Below are 22,264 nucleotides of genomic sequence, written 5' to 3'. Positions count from 1 at the left end.
TCTTATTTGCCTCCACTCTAGATCCTGCTTTGGCACATTGCTTTCAACAGTGACAGAGAAAATGCCTACAGAGAGCCATGGGGAGGTCCTCAGCTTGACAGAGTATATTCTTAAGATCAATAAAGTGAGTCAAAATAATTTTATTTCCAGTATGTTAGTTCTGCAGAGGATGAGTATCCCTTTCGCCCTTTGTTTTTTTGCAGCATAAAAAAATCACTTAAAAATAACCCTCCTTCTCAGGGGGTACTAGGTTTCAGCCATTCAACATAAGAAAGTCCTAGAGATCTACTGTACTGCACAAGGCCTGCAGTTACTGGTAACGAACGGTACACTTACAAGTTTGCTAGGAAGGTAGATCTTATGTTAAGTGCTCTTAGCCCCTGAAATGAATAACAATAATAAAAAATAAAGAGGGCGGGAGAAAACTTTTGGAGAGAGAAGGTATATTTATGGCCTAGATTGCGGTGATGGTTTCATGGATGTATCCTTTTCTCCAAACTCATCAAGTCATATACAGCAATTGTGTACAGCTTTTTGTATGTCAATTGTTCTTCAATGAAGTGGTTTGAAAAAGGAAATAGATTGATGCAAAAAAAGTATACTTTAAATATATATACATATATATATATAAATATAATAAATAAACTCTCTGTGTCCAGACACAGAGTTCAGCTCTGAATGGCTAGCATCATGGTAACCATCAAAACTCAACTCATTGAGGTTAAATAGGTCTTGCCTTTATCGGATCCCCATTGACTTAGTCAAGCAGCTTTAACCACCAGGAATAAACAATACAAATGTTCTTTAGTTTACGTAACACTGCCTTTCATGTACTAGCTGCAAGACAAAAATAGTCATGCTAATAATAACAAGCATTTACTAAGGAATTACCACATTCCAGCAAAGGAACAACATCTTTGAATTCATAACCTTATCCAATGGGCATAAATTATAAAGAGGCAGGATTCTTCTCAATACAGGGAAGAATTTCTTAAGCATAAAAGCAACCTAAAGGTCACCCGGGCTGATTCAAGGGATGGGAAGCACTCCCTCTGTCAGGGCCTGGCAGCCCAAATTCAAGGCATTTTGCAGGGAAGTTAGGGGCAGGGGGTACTTAGGCAGTGAATGGTAGTTAAAGATGACAAACTCTAAGCTCCCTTATTCCAAAACTTAGTCTTCTGGCCATTTACATACTTAGTCTGCATAATATCATTTTTAAACTGCTGATAAAACTGTCCTCAAATGACTGAGTACATGCAGGCTTGGACTTCTTGCAAAATTAGAAGTAAATCAATGAGCCTTTTCTTTTGTGGCCTCCTTCCTCAAGGGTGACTACAAAGATCCATAAACAGGCTCATAAAAAATGCAAGTTAAATCGGAGTCAGTTCTCAATTACCCACAATGATAGCTGGAGCAAATGGACAGATCATCCAAAACAGCAGGTAAGGGCCAAAAATGTTCACATGTGGCCGTTAAATCTTGTGCTCTGCTTGCTCCATGATTAAGAGGTGACTTTTGCTGAAAAAAATATCCACTTCCTTGACAGAATTCTGGTTCTCCTATTTAAAAAAAAAAATCCCTATATTAAATTAATTAGAATCGATTAAACTATTAATAGGAATTAGCATCAATATATATTTTTAATTTTCCTCTGGACTTGCTGAAGTTCAGACCATCTAAATGAAAATCTGAGGCAGAAAAGGGCAAAATTATTGCACACAAAAGCTGCCATAGTATATGGGTTAGCAAACCTAAATTGTGAAGCTCATTACCTTTTCATAGACAAGAGTGCTTTGCGTCATAAAGACAGCTCGCACCACACCTCCCGACACGGGGAGGCTCCTTGCCGTATCTCATCCCTGAAGCTCTGCATTTGCTCTCTTGATAGGGTTGGGCTGCAGGACAGTTTCTAGATGGTATAAGCCAAAAGGCTAGAGAGGGAAGGGACAGTGCCCTTTGGAGGTAGCTTCAAAGAATTTTAGGGAACTGGAGATAAAGTATGAATTTCTTAAGTCATGAACCAGGGCTCAGCAGAGTAAGAAAAAGCTTAACTTCATTTCTATTTTGTTTAAATAAAAAATTAAAACAACAAAACTAATTCAAGACAGAACAAAATGACACGTCTGGGAGAGACCTCTGGACTAGAAAAGTACAAGACGGGCTCTAATCCGAGTCTGTCAACAATTACCTATGAGGCGGTAGGCAAATTACTTAACATCTCTGTTTCTCAGTTTCCGTATGCTAGCAACAGCTACTACTCGTTGAAAGCTCTCTTACTATGTCTTGGCTACTTCTTTTCAAGCACTTTTGCAATTTATCTCACAGGATCCTCTCAACAACCTTATAAACTAGGTATAATTAGCAACTCCATTTTACAGATGACAAAAGTAAGGCGTTGAAAGCAATGTGCAAAGCAGGGTCTAGAGTGGAGGCAAATAAGATTCCAACTCATGCTCTCAGTCATCACGCTATACTGACTCTGCTAGGAAGTGTGAGGGTTGAATGATACGTTCTCTCAGCATCCTTTAGTGCTTATTCTGCGATTCTGCAATATTGCAAAATATCTGTTAAAAAAACAATTTTAAAGCCTCAGAAGGGATGCCCATTTCAAGAAGTATTTATCCTTCGAGACCCAGATCAAATGTTGCCCCCTCTATACCCCGTATAATATATATGAATGTATATGTATATACATATGCATATATGCCCTGTGTCTGTATATATGCATGTGAGCCTGTGTCTCCTGCGTGAGATGGGCAGTGTTTTCAGTCCTGGCTTTGGCCCTCCTCAAAACATGTGGTACTGTCATTCCCTTGCCTTCTTTACCTACTTGGTGGCTAACTCTTCTAGGTCTAGACCATGACTTGTTCATTTTTGTGTGACCTAAGAAGCTGTAACATAATAGGTGCTCAATAAATACTGTATTTATCCATAAGTACTTATTTAATAGCATATAAGCTGTACAAGTGTTGACACTTCCTGATGGTGACAAAATTTGAGAATAAGGCATTATAAGAACCTGGCCCCCTTTCCCCACCACCCATGAAGTCACCTCCTCCTACACCATCAAACTGACTTCTTTTGGCCCTAACCTCAGGACCTTGAATTTCCTGTTCTCTTGCTTGAAAGAGCCTTTACTCAGGTCCTCATGACTCACTGTCTATCTCTGCTAAGATGTCAGTGAGAGTCCTTCATGGACCACCTCCAGCCGGGAGCAATGCCGTCACTCCCAGCACCCTCCCCACTGGCTACCTCTTCCTGTCCATGGCATTTTCTCTGACCTGAAAGGGGCGCAACATATTCTGAGATAGCCTGTTTTTCCTCCACTCAGATGAAAGAGCCACAAAATTAGAACCTGTCATGTATCCTCAGTGCCTACAATGGTGCCTCGCGCATTGAGGGCAAAGACTGTAGATAAATAAATGGATGGATACAATACTTCTCATCATACAAATGTTAAAAATCTTTTTTAAGGGGCTTGTTATAATAGTGATAAATTTATGTGCAACTTTAGGTTGATAATCCAAAGTCCATCTCTGGTCAGTTTTCTGGCCTATGGCTTGTTCTCAACATGAATGTTCTTTAAATGTGAAGAAAACTACCAATAGGATGTGAAGTTCTTTTTTTCTTTTTTTTTTTGCCATGACATTCAGGTACCTATGCTCCAACACTAAGAAGTGGTCTGAGCAATAGGGGTTCATTGGATGCAGGGGAAATTGTGGGCACACGGGTGGAGGGGAAATTCCCTTCGTGCTGGCAGCTGGGTAGTTGTGTGTTGAAGGCTTGCCTCTCGGGGTTCCTCTCAAAGTCATGAATCCTGTCTCATTCACCTGAGCCTGCAGTAATGGGGCCAGACAGGCTGAAGGAGCACTTTGTCTGCTTGTTGAGTGAATGAAGCCAGCACTACATTCAGAAGCTTCTCTCTAGTTCCATTTCAAGTTTCTTCTGCCTGCGGTGCTCCCTCACCTGGGCCACAGCAAAGTAAGAAAGCCAAGTCAGCCCCCCGGGAGACGCCCCTCCCAGAACTGCATTTACAATCTGTACCTTTTGAGCCATGTTAAGACTTTTTAGATACTCCCAGCCCAGCATAAAGCAAACCCAAATTACAGGGAGGGAGAGACGGTATACAAATCTGAGTCCACTCCCTCCTCAAATTTGGCCTTTGAGACTCAAAAATGTTGCATAATGAATAATTAAAGAATTCATAGAGAATCTTTCCCAAGAGGTGGGTGAGCACTTAGGAGGTACTGACCAATGTTTGTATATATTGTTCTTGTCACCTAGTTCACTGAGAGGTATTCAGATCTTTATTTTAGAGACATAGGAAGGGAAATCCAGAGATATAAAATGATTTGCAGATAGTGACACCACCCATCATTGGTGGAATCTGAGTCTGAGGTCTGTTTACTCGGCCAGAGAACTAAAAAAGTTCGATTTTAATAAGAAGTTGCCTGGTTCTGTCTTTTGCTACTGCGTGTCCACAGGAGAAGCAGAACAGCTTCTTGGAGAATTCAAGGCTACCGACACCTATTCACTGGCATACACTTGAGTTATTAGTAATGGCAAGAAATTGCTACATCAAATATTTAAATGTCTATCTATCTGGATGGAAGGTAGGCAGAGAAGAGGGGAGGGAAAGACGGAGGGAGGGAGAGAAACAATATACAAAAAGACAATGGCCAGACTACATATAAAAATAGAACTTTGACCCACAACCTGCCCCAACCTGCCCAGGGACCCAACGCTTACCTACAACAAACGGCCCAGGAAGCCAGCCTGCTGAAACCAGACTTGCAGGAAGCCTGATCACTCTCTCTAGCGACAACCCAAAAAGCTAAACAACAGCTTCTGTAACAATCAGTTTAATTGGCCAGAACTCGATTAATAACTGATTACTTGATTATTCCTTAGGTTTTGTCCCCAATTCCAACTTAAGGCCAACCAGAAAAAGCCAAATTTGCACCCAACCCGTTACATGGGATGCCCCACGTCTAGTCGGCCCTCCTCTTGCTTCCCCGTGGCAAGAGCCTCTAATCAGGGCACATCTGAAACCTTCCTGGTTCCCACTAAAAGCTTTCCCAGTCCTGCCAAAATAAAGTGATGGTGGCTGACTCTCTCACTGGAGTAGGCTCTGAATAAACTACCTTTACTTTCCTTATTTGGTTGATGTTGGTATATGTATTTAAAGATACATATATCTGATATCTATAAACACATATATTTTATATATATGGTCGTATATCCCACTTAACCAATGAATTATTGTTCATTTAATATTTTCTTTAAATATATTCTTTAGAAAATTTTTAAAATTTTTTTTAAAAATAAATTTTCACACTTCTATCTTAAAGAGCGATAGCCTAGTCATTTTCTAATATATATTAAATTAGATATCTGTTAAATTCAATCTATTCATTCAGTTACCACATGAAAACATGTCACATACTATCAGTATTTATGTGGGTGGCTTAGTTAAGCAAAGACTGAATTTAGGAATAAAAAAACTTGGGTTCAAAGTCAGTTTTACCACTCACTCAGTGTCCCAGGACAAGTGATCTAAATTCTGAGTCTTGGGACCTCACCTGATGAATACCTGTAATTCCAAACTAGGGGAGTTATGGTGAAGATGACACTCACTGGTACTTACGAATGTACCAGGTACCGGCAGGTGCTCAACGAATACGTTTATATTTTGACAAATGCAAAATAACAGGAGGCAGGAAGGATGGAGAAAAACTGCAGCACCAGAATGAAGTTCCTTGAGTTTGTTCAAATCCAAACTAGTATCCAGAGTCTATCATTGGTCAACTGCACAACAGGCAGGAAATGTTCATTTGAATTAAGTGAAGTGCTGACAGTGAAAAGCTATTTACACCACCTTAGTGGAATCACAAGATCTTATCTACAAGGAAGGCTTTAAGGGGAAGGAGGACCAGCCTGCAGCTGTTTACAACCTGACAGTCTTTACCAATAATGTGTGTCCAATGGCTGTTTAGGGTGTCTTTGTATGATGGTCAGAATTAAAGCAAAGAAAGAGAAAAATCTTCAGCAGATGACAAAACCATCCCGAATCCATCTTTGCACATTTTCCAGAAAAGACTGGATCTCTTTCAAAAGCTTTAAATAGCCCCTAACAGTAAGAAATCTGGAACACGGAAATTGTATATGTACATTCTAGGTGTATGTGTGTAATTATTTTTTAACAATGTTCACAATAATGTGGGTCAGGTTGCTTTAGAAAATTGGCATAATTATGGTGGTTCGATGGCAGGTTATTTCGTAAGTAACCGTATAGATTGATACATCCACTGAAACACGCTGAAATGATAGGCAAAGGTGCTGTTTCCTCTCGGTATAACATAGAAGCAGAACCAGTAAGTCAGGTAGATGCTCCCAGAGGCACAGGTTCCTAATTCCCTGACTCTAAGAGGATGCAGAATGCAGCCAAAAGAAACTGGAACTAAAAGGGCAATGTTACCCAGATGATGCCCCCAGGGGAGGCACAGTGGAGTTTCTGCACAGAGAAAGAAACCACCTTGGCAATTTCCAAACGAAAAAGTTGGTGTATTGGGGTGATGAAAAGCCAGGCCAGATATCTCTGTCCATGGAGCCTGCCTGCAGGTCGAGGTACAATTTACATCACTCTTTGTGAACTAGGAAGATCAGGGTGTGGGAAAAGCAGTGGAAATGTGGCTCAGAACCCCTTTGTCCAAGGCACTCCTCACTGAGCTTTACCCTTCTTGCATCCTGAATTATTCTTCAAACACAACAGATAACATTTTGCTTTTAAAGAGAGAGACCTCACATCATCTATGAAATACTTATTTTGCCCTACTAATTCCCAGAGTCTCTTTCCTTATATCTCCCTCAAGCTAATTTTAATCTAATAGCTCACTCTTCCTACCCTAACATTAAACATCCTAATTTCCCAAGTTTGGGTAAGTCTTCACTTTTCATTTCTTTGTTTTGCTTTTCAAAGTGGAGGCAGATCCTCTTTAGTAAAATAGATGGACATGTAATAATAGAACGTTAATGTGACAAGGAGCCCTGGATATTAACCAGCCCAAGTTTTACAGGTAAATGGAAACTCAGGAAGGTTTACTTATAAATATTCCCAAGGCCATAAGATCGGCCACTGATGGACTGTCCTCCTCTTAACTACGTCCGCTGGAGAGCAAGCAAAGATTTTCCCCGGGGATCCAGTGCTCTCCAGATTTCTGCAAGTTGTGTTTGTTGCTTAATTTTGCACATGAGGATGAGAGGGCTTAATTAAAAGAATAAGGAAATGGGATGGAGGTTGGGGAGAGGAAAAGAACCATAATATGGGCATAATGTTGGGGGGAAAGGAATGAACGATGAAAACTGAATAGAAAAGCACAGGAAAACTTGGCAGCCGAGGCAGGGCAAACTCTTCGTGCAGGAAGACACGTGAGAAATAGAGTCTTCCCTCAAGAGGCTTAAAGAAATCAGCTCACCCAGAAACTTGCCTTTTAGGATACAAAAAGAGAGAGAATTAAACAATTCAGTACAGTATTAGGCAAAGTGTAATATCAACATGAAATATGTTTAACCACTCAAAAACTAAAATCAGTGAAGTTAGAACACTCCCTCACACCATACACAAAAATAAACTCAAAATGGTTTAAAGACTTAAATAGAAAACAAGACACTATAAATCTCTCAGAAGGAAACATAGGCAAAACATTATCCAACATAAATCTCAGCAATGTTCTCCTACAGCACACTACCCAAGCAATAGAAATAGAAGCAAAAATAAACAAATGGGGCCTAATTAAATTTATAAACTTTTGCACAGTCAAGGAAGCCATAAGCAAACAAAAAGACAGCCTGCAGAATGGGAGAAAATATTTGTAAAAGGTGAGACTGACAAGGGCTTGATTTCCAGGATATATAAACAGCTCATAAAACTTAATAAGAAAAAAAGCAAACAAGCCAATCCAAAAAATGGGCAGAAGACCTAAACAAGCAATTCTCCAGTGAAGAAATACAAATGGCAAATGGGCACATGAAAAAATATTCAATATTGCTAATTATCAGAGAAATGCAAATCAAAATTACAATGAGGTATCACCTCACACCAGTCAGAATGGCCATCATTCAGAGGTCCATAAACAATAAATGCTGGAGAGGCTGTGGAGAAAAGGGAACCCTCCAACACTCTTGGTGGGGATGTAGTTTGGTGCAGCCATTATGGAAAACAGTACGGAGATTCCTCAAAATACTAAAATTAGACTTACCATATGACCCAGCAATCCCATTCCTGGGCATATATCCAGAGGGAACCTTAATTCAGAAAGATACAAGCATTCCAATGTTCATAGCAGCACTATTTACAATGGCCAAGACATGGACACAGCCTAAATGTCCATTGACAGATGACTGGATAAAGAAGTTGTGGTATATTTATGCAATGTAATACTACTCAGCCATAAAAAAGAATAAAATGATGCCATTTGCAGCAACATGGTTGGACCTGGATTTTCCATCTGAGTGAAGTAAGCCAGAAAGAGAATGAAAAATACCATATGATACCACTTATATGTGGAATCCAAAAAAAAAAAAAAAAAGACAAATGAACCTATTTACAAAACAGAAACAGACTCACAGACATAGAAAACAAACTTATGGTTACTGGTGGGGAAGAGGGTGGGAAGGGATAAACTGGGAATTAGAGATTTGCACATACTAATATATATAAAATAGATAAACAACAAGTTTACACTGTATAGCACAGGGAACTATATTCAACATCTTATAGTAACTTACGGTGAAAACGAATATGAAAACGAATATATGTATGTTCCTGTATGTATGTTTCTGTACATGAGAAATTGATGCAATATTGTAAACTGACTATGCTTCAATAAAAAAAAAAAGGAAAGCATTCAAAAACCTACAAGTCAAAAAGGGAAAAAGTATAATTTTTTTTGTTTAAATGGATACCTCATGACAGTCAATTATATATATATATATATATAGTCTATACACAGACTATATATCCATTGACTATATGATTAATAGTCAATGATGTATTTACAATGCAAATGTCATGATCACACAGCACAATAACCAATATAATGTCTGTCCTTCATACTGATGTAATTTTTGGCTGATGCAATGTAAAAATATCCCGGGCCGTCAGTCTCCGAAGGTTACCAATAGAATGGTTTACTTTTGAGGACGGGGCCGCATCACATGATCATATGCATCCCTGTGTCCTTAACAGGTACAGCCAAGGCTTTGTGCAAGATGAGAGCACAACAAATATTTGTTAAATGAGAGACAGTGATGATCGATGACAAGTAAAGGAGGGGGTAAGCATCCTCAAGGCTCCTCAAGACTTTTTGCCCCAGCAGACTGCTTGCAAAGGAAGTGCTAAACCCCATCAAGAAATTAAAGCCACATTTAAAAATCAAATGAGATTTTTTTTTTTTTTACTGGGAGGACTTGGATATCGATCTATGGTCTGCTAATATGTGAAAACTGGTCCAGTCATCATTAACCAGATCCTAAAAATACAGACAAGCCCTGGAATTAACACAGAAAAAGCCAGAGTCTTTGCCTCCCAGAAAATTCAAGTGCTTCTCCTTTCTTATTGTATTTCAAATGATTCCAGATCTCAAAGCAAGCATCATCTTTCACGTTAAAAACAAACACAAACCTACTAGCCCTCCCTTCTCGTGCTGCGAATTCTGTTTCTCGTAATAAGAGGCCTTGTAAGTTCAGCCTTGATGTGTCTTATTATTTATCATAAGGCAACACTGTTGAAAGATAACATATATTTGTTTACAGAGGATCGGTCAAGGTAACGGTGCTGGATTACATGAAATTCAGCCCCAAATTCAAGTTTAAAACTTATCATTTTCTCTTTGAATGGCAACTGAAAGAAAAAATACAAAACCACTAGCTCAGCCAGAGAGCAGGAGGAGGAGGAGGGGAATTCGCAAATCTCTGAAAAATAAAGCTGCATAATCTGCTATATTTCAGGCTGCCTTTATCCTCCAAATCCCCCATCTTTGTTTAAGCTACAAACGGACTTCATAAAAATCAGCTCACTGGCCTCCCCTATTATACACCTCCCTGCACAAATCAAATGAAGCTTTGGCTGAAAAGCTGATAAAAAAAAAAATACACTACTACCAACACATGAGCAAGCTGATGTATTTAAAAAGTGGTTATCATTTCTAATTCTTTCCTTTCTCTGCGGGGAATAGATCATCTTTCTCAGGAGCATACACGACTCTGGCACTGAGCACACTTTGCCCCTGCATTTGTTTTCAATAGGGATAGTCTAAAATCACTACGGCACAAAGTGTTTCATCATTAGCATTGATTTTTAACACCTTGGGAGGGAAGTTAACAGTGGTAACGCAACTGTTTAATATCAGGGCATCACCAAGACCACCTCCTAATATTTGCACTCATGACGGAGATTTTTCCTGAAGAAACAAATTCTTCTTGGGCTGAAAACAATGCTGGCAAGTAATCAACCAGGTACTTGAAGTCTATGCTGTCTCATTTTGTTCTACTTTTTGTTTTGTTGATAATGAATTCTAGATTCTGGCCGGCAACCTCAGAAAGAGACAGATCCTTCTTGGGTTTTTTTTTTTTTTTTTTTTTGCCCTAGCTTTCCCCTGATTACTGGCATTATAGGGAGGATCCTAAGATGTCCAGAATCCATGTCTTTTGTAACTCTGCTTTAATTCTGGGGCCTCCCACCCAAATCTCAAGGCCCCCTCTACACAGCCCCAGAGTGCCAGAAATCTCTGCTTCGGCCGTCATCGCAGTGACAAGTGTACATTGTCTGATCTTTGATTAATGCCTGTCTCCTCTGTGACACTGGATTCCAGGAGAGCAGAGACTGTTATTCATCTCTGAGTATTTTATGCCCAGCCTAGTGAACTGGGCGTGATGAAGACTCAATAACTGTACCACTTACCACATTATAGGTTTTTTTTCCTAATAATAGTATTAGCTAATATTTACAGAGTAGGTACTCCAAACCAAGCACTTCACCTACATTAATCTCATTTATTCCTTCCTCAAACTCTATAAGGTGGCTATGAATATCACCGTATTTTTCAGATGAGAAATGGAGGCTTAGAGGGGCTAAGTCATTTGCCCAGATATGAAAGCATGGGATAGAATCGGCATTTAAATTCACACAGGCTGACCTCAGAGCACCAGGGCTGACCCAGTACACTCATCTTCTCTCATCGCTGCTACCCACGCGGGGCCAAGAAATCCCCAGGGTAAGACAGTCATGTCTCATTCATCATTGCAATGCCTGACACCAGGTACTAAGCTCCTTGTTCTGAGACATTCCTAATACGTACTACAACCCTGTTCTGTTGAGTATTATCACTGTTTCTGTCCCCACTGATTGTCAGGAACACGGCAAGTTGGATTTCAAGTGACTTCTTGGAAGCCTTATGGAATGTAAGAAGCAGAGTTCAGTTTAAATTCCTGTTTGCTGGACAAAGCTTTCCCAGTGCTTCCCCAAAGGAGTTGGAATTGGAGAGACAGAGGGAAGGAAGGGAGAAAACAAATAAGCAGACTGCTGTTGGTCACCTAAGGAATCAGTAGGAAGGGAAAGGACAGAAGAAAAAGGAAAATGGAGAGAGTCAAATAAAACAGTGTTCTGGGCTCATAGGTGGGCTTCAGGGAGGCCTTTGTTGAAGTAGAGCACAGAGGAATGGAACAGAGTGGAAGGGAGTGGAATAGGATGGGTTGAAATAGAATGAAATGGAACAGACTGGGTTGAAACAGAATTAAAACACATGGCCAGCTCTGCATTTGGCACAGGCTTATTGCAACCACTGGCATCTAGGTTTACTCATTGCTATGAATTTAATTGTGTCCCCGACCTCCCCAAATTCATATGCTGAAGTCCTCACCAGGGCTGCATCATCATCAGTGTGACAATATTTGAGGCTGGGACCTTTGGGAGGTACTTAGGATTAGACGAGGTTATGAGGATGAGGTCCTTATAATGGGATTAATGCCTTTATAAGAAGAGGTGCTGGAAGGCTCCGCCCCTCCTACTGTGTGCTCACAAAGAAGGGGTCATGTGAGCACCCAGCAAGACAGCAGCCAGGAAGAGAGCTCTCACCAGGAATCAAATCAGCCAGACCTTGATCTTGAACTTTTCAGCCTCCAGAAGCATGAGAAAATTAATTCCTGCTACCCAAGGCACCCAGTCCAGAGTATTTAGTTAGGGCAGCCCAAGTTGACTAATATACTCAGACTTTCCTTAAAGTCTTTGGGGGCCTCCTCTGCCTGCTTCAAATTCCAAACCCCTTGTTCTGGCTGAAGCTGTCTTCAGCTTGTAACATTCTTGGAGAATTTTTCTTTTGGCCATCTGGGTCTGCCCGCCTCCATTCTAAAGCAGTCACATTAGGAAAGCAAACCGATACAAATCCAAAGCTATCTGAGGCGAATCCAGGCTCCTTTTTCAAAACTCACCCAGTCGGCCTTTCAGACTGTGGGGGAGATTTTGAGAACGTCGTCCCAACAGGAATTCAGAGGCCTGGCCTTGAACGGCAGATCTGTTTCTTCAAGGCAATTTAGTATAAACAATTCAGCCCATCAATCTGGAGCTGCTCAGATTCTAATCTGTCTCATTATAGATTCGAACCTGCTGCACAGAGAGAAAAAGCCTCCTTCCTCAAAGAGTGCTGTTTCAAGACACCCGGATTTATGATTTTCACCTCCCAGTCTTGCCTTTTCAAAGGCGCCCGGGACTTGGTCGGAGCTTTCTCATATAAATGCAAATACAATTATTACTTATGCATTTCAATACATCCTAAAATGGTAAAGGACAATACTCTGGCACTCGCAATAACAATGCCTTTCTTTTTGCCCCCCGCCGAGCTCCAAATGTTACTTCATTAGCGCGATTTGATCACAATGCTCTTTGCCACCATCGCGTCTATTCTAGAACCCAAGGAGGCTGCAAATGCTACATAATGTATGATTATTAACCTACATCAAGCAAATCACAGTGGCTCTGTATACTGTTTTTCTACTAATTCAGGCCCTCATTAATAACCTTAATTATCGGGCATGGACAGAATGGGATTTATACAGTACGGAAGCCTGAAACTGCTTTGGCAAACTCGTTAGCATCTCCAGCTACAGTTCTATACAGAAGTCAAATTGGAAAATGTGAGAAACTGCCTAATACCGAAAGGCATATTTTGACAGGGGAAAGCTGGGATGGTTTCTCATCTGTCTGTAAAAACAAATACATACATCTGAAGTATCAGCTGTTAGAGACCAGGATGGGGGGGGGGGGGAAGGGGGATGCATTCTTCCCTGCAAAGAAGTTTGGCAACAAAGCAAAACCAATGCAAGTTGGACATGAACACTCTGCACTTAAGACACTGAATTATGCAAATCCATCCCTTTTTACCTGGTTTCTCTGCAATGGCAGACTTTTTCAGGTTGGGGGGAAAGGCATCGGGGGTGTACGTAATGCTCTGGGTTAGCTGCTGAGGTTACACAAATCATAGTCAGGGAAAGTAGCCTTGACTGGAACCGGACACACATTTTTAAAATCCACCAGAACAAAAAGAATGAAACTGTGAGTCAGGACAGGCATCAAACTCAGGCCCTTTCTTAGATGGAGCGTTCAGGTGAAATGTAACAGCACAACAAGAGATGGTCCAAAATTCAATGAGGCCACTTGTTACCTTGAGGGGTCGCATTTCCCTACGTTTCATAATAACACAAGGTAGGAAGAAAAGGGGGTCTAATCTAGTCACTCCTGCTTATAGGATGCATTGGAGTGGGGATTTAGTTTAAATTTAAACCTGGAGAAGATGCTGTGAGCAGCCTAATTCAGATGAACTTTAACAAATATCTGATAATTGTACAGGAATGCTTGGCATCTGATGCCTGAGCACTCTGGAAGCCCGTGACAAATACAGGGTGCCCGTATGCCAGCTGGGAATTGTTCTTGGAATCAGGAATCTGTCTGTGACGGATCTGGCAAAGAATCTGAGCTATGAAACCAAACATTGACAACTCGAGGTTTAATATATCTGCCTCGAAGGGAAGCGATGGGCTATAATGATCTAACGGAAAAGAAAGCCCCGTGGAAAGAGCAGCGCTGGGTAAAAATTCGTGTGGCACCAGTGAATCCAGGATTTGCTAATTTTCCAATGATCTGCTAACAGGACGAACGTTGCCTCGTGGTTTGAGAGGCACATACAAGCACTGCCTTCTGATACGACGCGTTCTGCTGTCTAACTACTGTACACAAACCACCCTCGTCATCAAGGCAATAATTAACTCCATTTTGATGTTGCCTAATTACCATGTTTACTTTTCACACTCTTGTCACATATTGGCAATATTTTTAAAAATATTGTTATTCATGGTAACAGATAAAACAAATAAAACCTTGATGCTTGGAAGAGACAAAGAGGTAGAAGACAATAGATTATGTTAGGGAGGCAGCCTGGCACGGAGAGGAGAGAACGGGATTTGGATTCAGGAGAAACAAACGAACATACAATCTGAGTTAAAATTTGGATTTGGCCTTTGCTTTCTCACCTGATAAATGATGCTACTGACCTGTTTAGACTTGTTGGATGGATTGGAGAGATGAGATGTTTTTTGAGATTCTTAACCTAGTTCATGGCCCATGGGTTCTCTTTAAGTGGCTGTAATGATGAGGATGATGATGGCTAATAAAAATGCCTCGTTCATCAGGTCTTTGGAGTAAGATGTTTGAAAACTCATGCACTGAGATGACTCATCCAGCAACGATAGAGTTAATCAGGTTGATTAAGTAAATGAGTGAACGAGAGAATGGATGAACGAATGCAAGAAAGAAGATGCTTTAAGGAACATACCAAGATTACTAATCACTAACAATTTCAGAAGTTGAACCGCCAGTCCCTAAATCAGGCTCTAGTGCTCAGAATTTGTGGTAGGGAATGAAACAACTTATTTTAAGACATTCCCAAGTGAACATTTTTGCACTGATGGGCACCATGTCCTGGGCTTTGCCCTCACCTCATCCTGCATGGAAATGTTCATCCACGTCCAGCCCTCCCCTGCCACCCCCTTCCCTCCCTCTGCCACCACGTCTCCCCCCTCCACTCCATGCCTCCCTTCCAGCTGTTGCCCACATGTGGGATGCCCCGACTTCTCATTTTGCATTGAAGACAAGGGAGAACTGGTCCCCATCTTCTATGGACTCAGCTATGAAGTGAAAGGCTGTAACCTGGGTACAAAACAAAGAGAAAAGTCATCCCTCAAATTTGGGTTGATCGTGTGCCTAGACGGGATGTCAAACTATGATGTCTCTTCATATCTAAGCCTCCTGTATTTGCATTCCAGGTCACCCTCGTCTCCCCTGACATGGCGGGAGACGGGGAGCAGGAGGTCTCAGGGGTCCTGGAGGATCTGCAAGAAGATAATCTCAAACCGACTCACCAGGGGAAGTGGCTGCCCTTCCCCCCCCCCCCCCCCCGTATCTATCTATCTTCACTCTAAGAGAAGAGCCATTGTCCACGGAGCTGGCACAGTTCCAGAGCCTCTGGGCAGCAGCCGGTATGGCCAGAAACAGCGGCCTGTGCAGTAGGAGGCCAGCCCCTGCCTCCTGTGTCCCCCTCCCACTCTGCTCCCTGAGCCTCGGCTCTGGGCGGGAGTGATCACCTCCACCCGCCTGCCCCCTTGGTTCTCAGGCACACACATTTCACAGACGCCAACTCAGCCTCATTCACCTGCACACATTGTTCTCCAATCTTCCGTGCCTCTCAGAGGACTACGAAAAACAAAGGTGATGGAATAAAATCCTTCCAAATAGAAAAATTAGTTCTCCCCATACACTATTCCTAAGTGTGTCTAATCTTTACATTGTCTATTTGCCTACATTTTTTAAAGGCTCTCTCTACCCTCAGCTTTGATTTACTCTTTTATCTACATCTCATCTCATGTAATATTTCTGTAGCACTGAATCAAAAAAAATAGGGCACTGAACAGGAGAGGAGGTTAATACTTTAGCAGAAAACAAACAAACAAAAGAAATGTATTGAAGTAAGTATAGGGGAGCCTAGACAAGACCCAGAATCTTCCTGGAGGCAAGGTATCCAGCTGAAGGTTTGGGAACTTAATCTATATCATACCCTCCAATGTCTGAAGTGTTGACAATCTGTTCTTCAGTTTACTGAAAAAAAAAAAAAAGTCTAGAATTTGTAGCCTTTTCTCTTTAGGAAGTAACATAAAATGTGGCAAAACTCGTATCAGCAGAGACATTTACACAAAAAGATTTGTTGTCAGATATTTAAATTTTTTAAAACCTAAACCAAAAACACAAAAATTGTGGAGTGTTTCTTTGGGGTCTTAATTTTGATTTAATCCCCTAAAGCCAGAATAATGAAAAATATTTCTGTTAACCAATTTATGCTTGGATTTAGTTTTAAATATAAATATTAGTAATATAGGTATTTTTATATATGTAAAGAAAGTGAGTGAAAATAGAAATTTAAAATGTATTTTTTGTAATAATGACCAGTGCTACTAGGAGTACAGGGAAACGGACTTCTTCTTTACCTTTTGCTAATAGGAGTTTAAATTGGTACAAATTTTAAGTACCAAAATTTGGCCATATCTATTAAAAGACACTAAATAGAAATATATTTATAAAGTCTAGATCACTTCCATCCAGCAGTTTTCTTTTGTGAATTTATTCTAAGGAATAAACTAGGTTTATTCACAAAGATTTAGTGACAAGATTGTACATTATGACACAATGAACAACAAAGATTAAAAGAAAAAATTGAAACACGCTAAATATTTGATGGCAGGAGATCAGTTAATTATATGAATCTCATTTATAAAATAGAATATTACACAGGCATTAAAAGGGATATCATAGAAGACAACTTTATGTGAAGAAGATGCTGATTATATATTGAGTGAAGGAAAGAACAACTTAGGAAAAGTGCAGATTATATAGCTCTAATTTTGTGAAGAAAGAACATTTAAACATAGAAAACAAAGATTGGAAATACATAAACTAATATTAAGTGATTTGTCTCTGAGCTATAGATAATTTCTATTTTTACTTTTTCTTCTTTTTTCTTTTCTGTATTTAAAAAATTGTCTTCAATGAGCATTTATTGCTTGTGATTTTTTTAAACAATTTATACTCAAGGAAGAGGTTTTAGACTAAGAATATACCTTTTATGGTGAGTCCATAGTACTTATAGATAGCTAGTTCCTGTAGTCATTTAAATGAGTTTGTTTTAACCCCAGATCACACTCAATTCAGTTTAATAGTTAAGATAGTTGAGTTTGATAGTCAAGGTAAGAGATATGAAGTCAAAAGTATAGGATTCAGGGGCTCCCTTTAGAATCCCCAATGGGGGGTAGCAATACCCAATGCAGTGAACTGTTTGGGAGGGGTCTATAGACGAGACCTGTCACTCAAAGCATCAGGAAAACAAAGTTTAGGGATTTCACAAGCTCTGTCGTTGGATACACCACTGCCCCTCACCTGTCTTCCCACTATCAAGAAGGGATGTACAACTTTCCTCATCCTGAGACCAAAATAGTGGCAATTATTATGATTTTTATAATGAAGAAGAGGAAGAAAGAAGAGGAATAAGAGGAGGAGGAAGAGGAGGAAGGAGAGGTGAGGGGGTAGCTCTTAAGAATAAGACACATGAGGAGCTGTGAACACTGGAAATCTTTTTTTTCCGCCTTCATATGCTACACTGCCCAAGACCAGAAGCTCTCATCCAGCCTTTATGACCTTTGATGTTTATTCCTACAGGACATAAAATGAATTTGTATTTTGCTATACAAAATCCACATTGACTCATATCAAATGGAAAGATACACTCCGTTTTCACACTGTCTATGGAGACTTTTAAGGAGGTGTCAGAGGAAAGTGAAAATCTGGTTTGTGTGTATTAAGTATAAGGAGACACAGAACATTTGGCAAATTAATGAACAAATGTTAGGAGTGTTAAGTGTAGAATGAATGAATATGCGAATAGATGAAATAACATTTGCGGTCCCATATTGAATACATTCTTACCATGGATTGTTTACCCATAGAATATGCAAATCTTCTCAGTGCATGCTGGGATAGTTCTAGTAATTTGGGGTTCTTTGATGAAGGGGGCAGTTAAATATTCTGGACTGGATTTTTATAAATTAGAAAATCTCTGTCATTTTGGAATATCTGTCCCAAAATTTTATGTTAGAAGAAATTAAATTTAATTTTAAAAAAGAGAGCGAGATAGAACAAGATAGAAATAGAGAGAGATTGAAAGAAAGGGGGCCTTCCAGTTTTTCAAATGGGGAAACTTTCAAATGGGGTCTCTTTAATGAAATTAATCTAAGGCACCACCAAAATAATCTTCCTTCAGAATATTGGATCTTGACCCCTCTATCAGTTTCTGAAACTCCTTTGATGGTATAAATATTTTAAATTTTCTTTTGCAGACAATTACTTGAAGAAGGCATGAAGAGCAAGTACAAAGCAGAAATGAAAGAAGGGTTAAGTTGTTATCATTTTAAAACACACAATAGCCAAGATATGCAAGCCACCTAAGTGTCTATTAGTGGATGAACAAATAAGCAAAATGTAGTGTACAAACACACACACACACACACACACACACACACACACACACACAGAGGAATATTATTCAGCCACAAAAAATGGCACATTTCCATCTTGCCAGTTGTGGCAACATGGGTGCACATAGAGGGTATTATGCTAAGTGAAATAATTCAGAGAAAGACAAATACTGTGTGATATCACTTATGTGTGGCTTCTAAAAACCAAATGACCCAACAAAGCAGAAACAGACTCCTGGTTACAGAGAACAAGCTGGTGGTCGCCAGCAGGGAGGGAAATAGGTGGTTGGGTGAAATAGGTGAAGGGGATTAAGAAGCACCAACTTCCAGTTATAAAATAAATAAGTCTTGGGGGTGTAATATACAGCACAAAGAATATGGTTAATAATCTTGTTATAACTTTGTATGATGACAGACGGTTACTATACTTACTGTCGTGATCAGCTGGTAAAGTATGCAAATGTCAAATCACTAAGTTGTACACCTGAAACTAACACAATAGTGTATGCCAACTATTCTTCAATAAAAACAAACAAACAGAAGCAACTTATTTTTTTAATGAGGTAGATTGCATTTTACACCTGAATTCAAATTTTCATATTTTTAAAAATTAAAATTAAAAGGCACTATAATAGGATGTGTTCATTTGTTGGGTTAAATGAGGGAGGCTCCTTGAACATGAAATAAAGGAGTCATGGGATAAAGTGGTTTAACACGTATGATCAGGAGAAACAAATAATGAAAAGTTTTAAATTTGGACTCGGAGATGGGAAAGAGCTACTAGAGATGTCATGGCGAGACCTCAATAAATATTTCTTGGTTTGGTTGTATGAGCACTAAACTAGGCCATCTCCCATTTGAAAGAAATCAGCTTTGTTTTTGAGTCTCTGAAAGACAGTTTTCATCATTTCTTCTCCTGGCAGACACCCAACTGTTTAAATTCTTCTTTCATCTCGTTGCGTTTGGTTCTATTCCCGCGCACACGGCCCTGCGCAGGCCACTTGTGAGCCTTGGAGGATTGTAGGTGTCTCTCCCGATGCCATCAGTTGCTTAGCTACATTGCGAGTCTTTTGTTCTTTGCCCGTGGATCAGTCCCACCAGGCCTTCAATTGTGTGAGCTGTTCTTTTGATTGTCCTTCCATATCGCTTGCCCTTCCTGCTGCTAAAATCAGCATGCCAGGTTCCAACTCATGAACTTTTGCATCAGTTTGATTTTTGTCTCATGCTAATGTGGTACTTGTCTAATGTAACTCACGGCCTTCTGGGGCGTACCCACTCCCGAGGCTTGTCTCTGCCATTGGAAAACTGCATTCTGGCGGACTTGTGAGCAAATACACATTTTTCTCCTATGCAGATTACTCTGTCTGTCTGTCCTAAGGCACATTTTTGTTCATTGTTCAGCAGGCTTTTCAGTCCTAATGACTACTTGGAATATCTCTTTAATGTAATCTATGTACCTTATTTATACTTGGAAAACAATCTTAGCCTCCATATCATAAGTATAGCATTTCAGTAACGAGTCTAAAATGCACAGCACATCTCAGAAATACACGGCTTGGAAAGACTCTCTCAATCAGAAACGCTACTTGTGGACCTAAATCAAGCCCTTTAAAAAATGCATTAACTTTCTCAAGTAATCAGGATCAAAAACATAATTTGATAATTGATAGTAGTTATAATCAAGATTTCAAATTCTATTTTAGGTCTGATTCAAAGCCACAGAATTATGGGACTTTTGAAGCCTCCAGTGACGGTGAGCTCTGCGTCTCATTCTGAGGCAGACCCTTTCACTTTGGAGAACTGATTTTTTGAAAGCTCTTCCTTTTGAAGCATGGCACGCTACCAACATGTTACTTTCATTGCGTCCAACTAGTTCTGGTTTATATCTATGCCAACTGTGGCGCGAGGTGAAGTATTTGGTATCGGAGACGAAAAGATGAAGAGGCTAGAATCAGTGACTGAGGACATCTGCAATAAGGTTCCAGCTGAGCATCGTGTAAACAGACAACCGTGAACCATGAGAACCACAGCATCGTGGTTGTGGTACATGTCACGGGCACAGGGAGAAGGTCACCATCCAACCTCCTGAGAGAACTAGGGAGAGAGGTGAGCTATGAAGAATGAGTACCAGGTAGAAAAGACGAAAAAAGCATCCAAGATGATTTATCCTATCCCAAATCTAAAACGTCTTTACCCTGTTTGCCCGATAGATACATGACAACTCTGTGTTCACTTTAATTTGTCTCTTCTCCCAGGTACATTTATTTTCCGAGATGTTTTCACCCTTTATAACTTCCTCAGAGAGGTTGAGCTTGACTCCCCCACCCCTGCCACCTCCACAGCGCTGCTGTAGAGATTGGTTAAGTCTGGGATTGCTCTTCTGGCATCCCATGTATTTTGTGCATCAAACTTATTACAACTGAAATTAATTCACAATGAGTGTGTCTTTATTAGCTCTCTATCCCTCAAGAATCTAAAGCCTAAATTATCTAGAATCACCCAGCGTCTAGAGTCTATTCTGAACCTCATGAGGACAAGAGCCAAGGCTGTCTCATTACTGCATCCCCAGAGCAAAAGCAGAGTAAAGGGCACACGTTTGTTGAACAAACACATGAGTGAACAAAGGCATTACACCACATGGTTTTGGGTCCTTTTAGCTACAAAGAGCTCCAGCTGGTTTAACCTATAGCTTACAGGATTGAACCCATGTTTCCAGGCTAGTCCACTCTACTTCTAGATGCAGGGGAAAGGAATGCCAGGAAAAGCATTTTATAAACCACAGAAGCCCCTAGATTTGGATTTCCTGGTTAGAAAGGATGATGGAAAAACCACTTTTCTAAGATCCTGAAGGGTCACCAGAGAGGGAGGATTCAGAGCCCCGCAAACAAAGGACATGTGGCCAGACCCAGACCTTTCCTTCTAGGCTAGTCAGTATGTTAAGAAGCAAAGGACACTCATGGAATCAGACAGCCCTCATCACATTTTCTGTAGGTTTCATGTGCCTGAAAACCCAATAATGCCTTAAAAACCACAGAGCAGTTCCTTAAAGCCAAGCTCCAGCCAAACCAAACAATTAATCGTTTTCCCTAAATAACTTCTTTTCCTCCCTTGGGATGTGCTTCTTCCACTCTATTCCTTTCTCACTGTCCCCACTCACCTTGACCTCTGCCTACCTGAACTCCACCCATCGTCCCTGCCATCTCTCTCAAGCCCCCCAGCAGAAAATCACCTCCCTTCTTGGGCTTCATGGGGCATTTAACCCTCACTCGATGACATCTGCCAGGAAGTCTTGCATCATAATATGCTTGTCTCATGTCCCTAGTAAGCAGAATTCTAGAATGTCCACCAAGATTCTCACCCCCACCCCCAGTTTATGCAGCCTGCACCATTCTCTCCCCTTGTGTGTGAGTACTTGTGACTGTGATGGGCTATTACTGCATGATGATGTCACGTAAGAGGGCAGAGGGATTGTGCAGATGTAAAAGAAGTCCTTAAACAGATCAAGTTCATCAAGAGCGAGATTATCCTGGGTGGGTCTGACCTAATCAGGTGAGTCCTTAATGTCCGAGAGACATTAAGGGAGAGATTCTCCTGCTGATCTAGAAAGATCAAGCTTCCATGTTGTGCAGAGGACCAC

The 22,264-nt window shown here is 40.4% G+C and overlaps 1 protein-coding gene across 17 annotated transcripts in view; it reads right to left on the bottom strand.

Annotated features, from left to right (window-relative positions):
- LDB2 (LIM domain binding 2) overlaps nucleotides 1–22,264 on the bottom strand; it is a 377,068-nt gene that overhangs the window by 181,105 nt on the left and 173,699 nt on the right. The gene's annotated exons all lie outside the window — the stretch shown is intronic.

The sequence above is a fragment of the Vicugna pacos genome, chromosome 2 (assembly GCF_048564905.1).
Source record: "Vicugna pacos chromosome 2, VicPac4, whole genome shotgun sequence".
Taxonomy (NCBI): domain Eukaryota; kingdom Metazoa; phylum Chordata; class Mammalia; order Artiodactyla; family Camelidae; genus Vicugna; species Vicugna pacos.
Note: the sequence above shows the minus strand (reverse complement) of the source record. Positions and strands in the feature narration are given on the sequence as shown.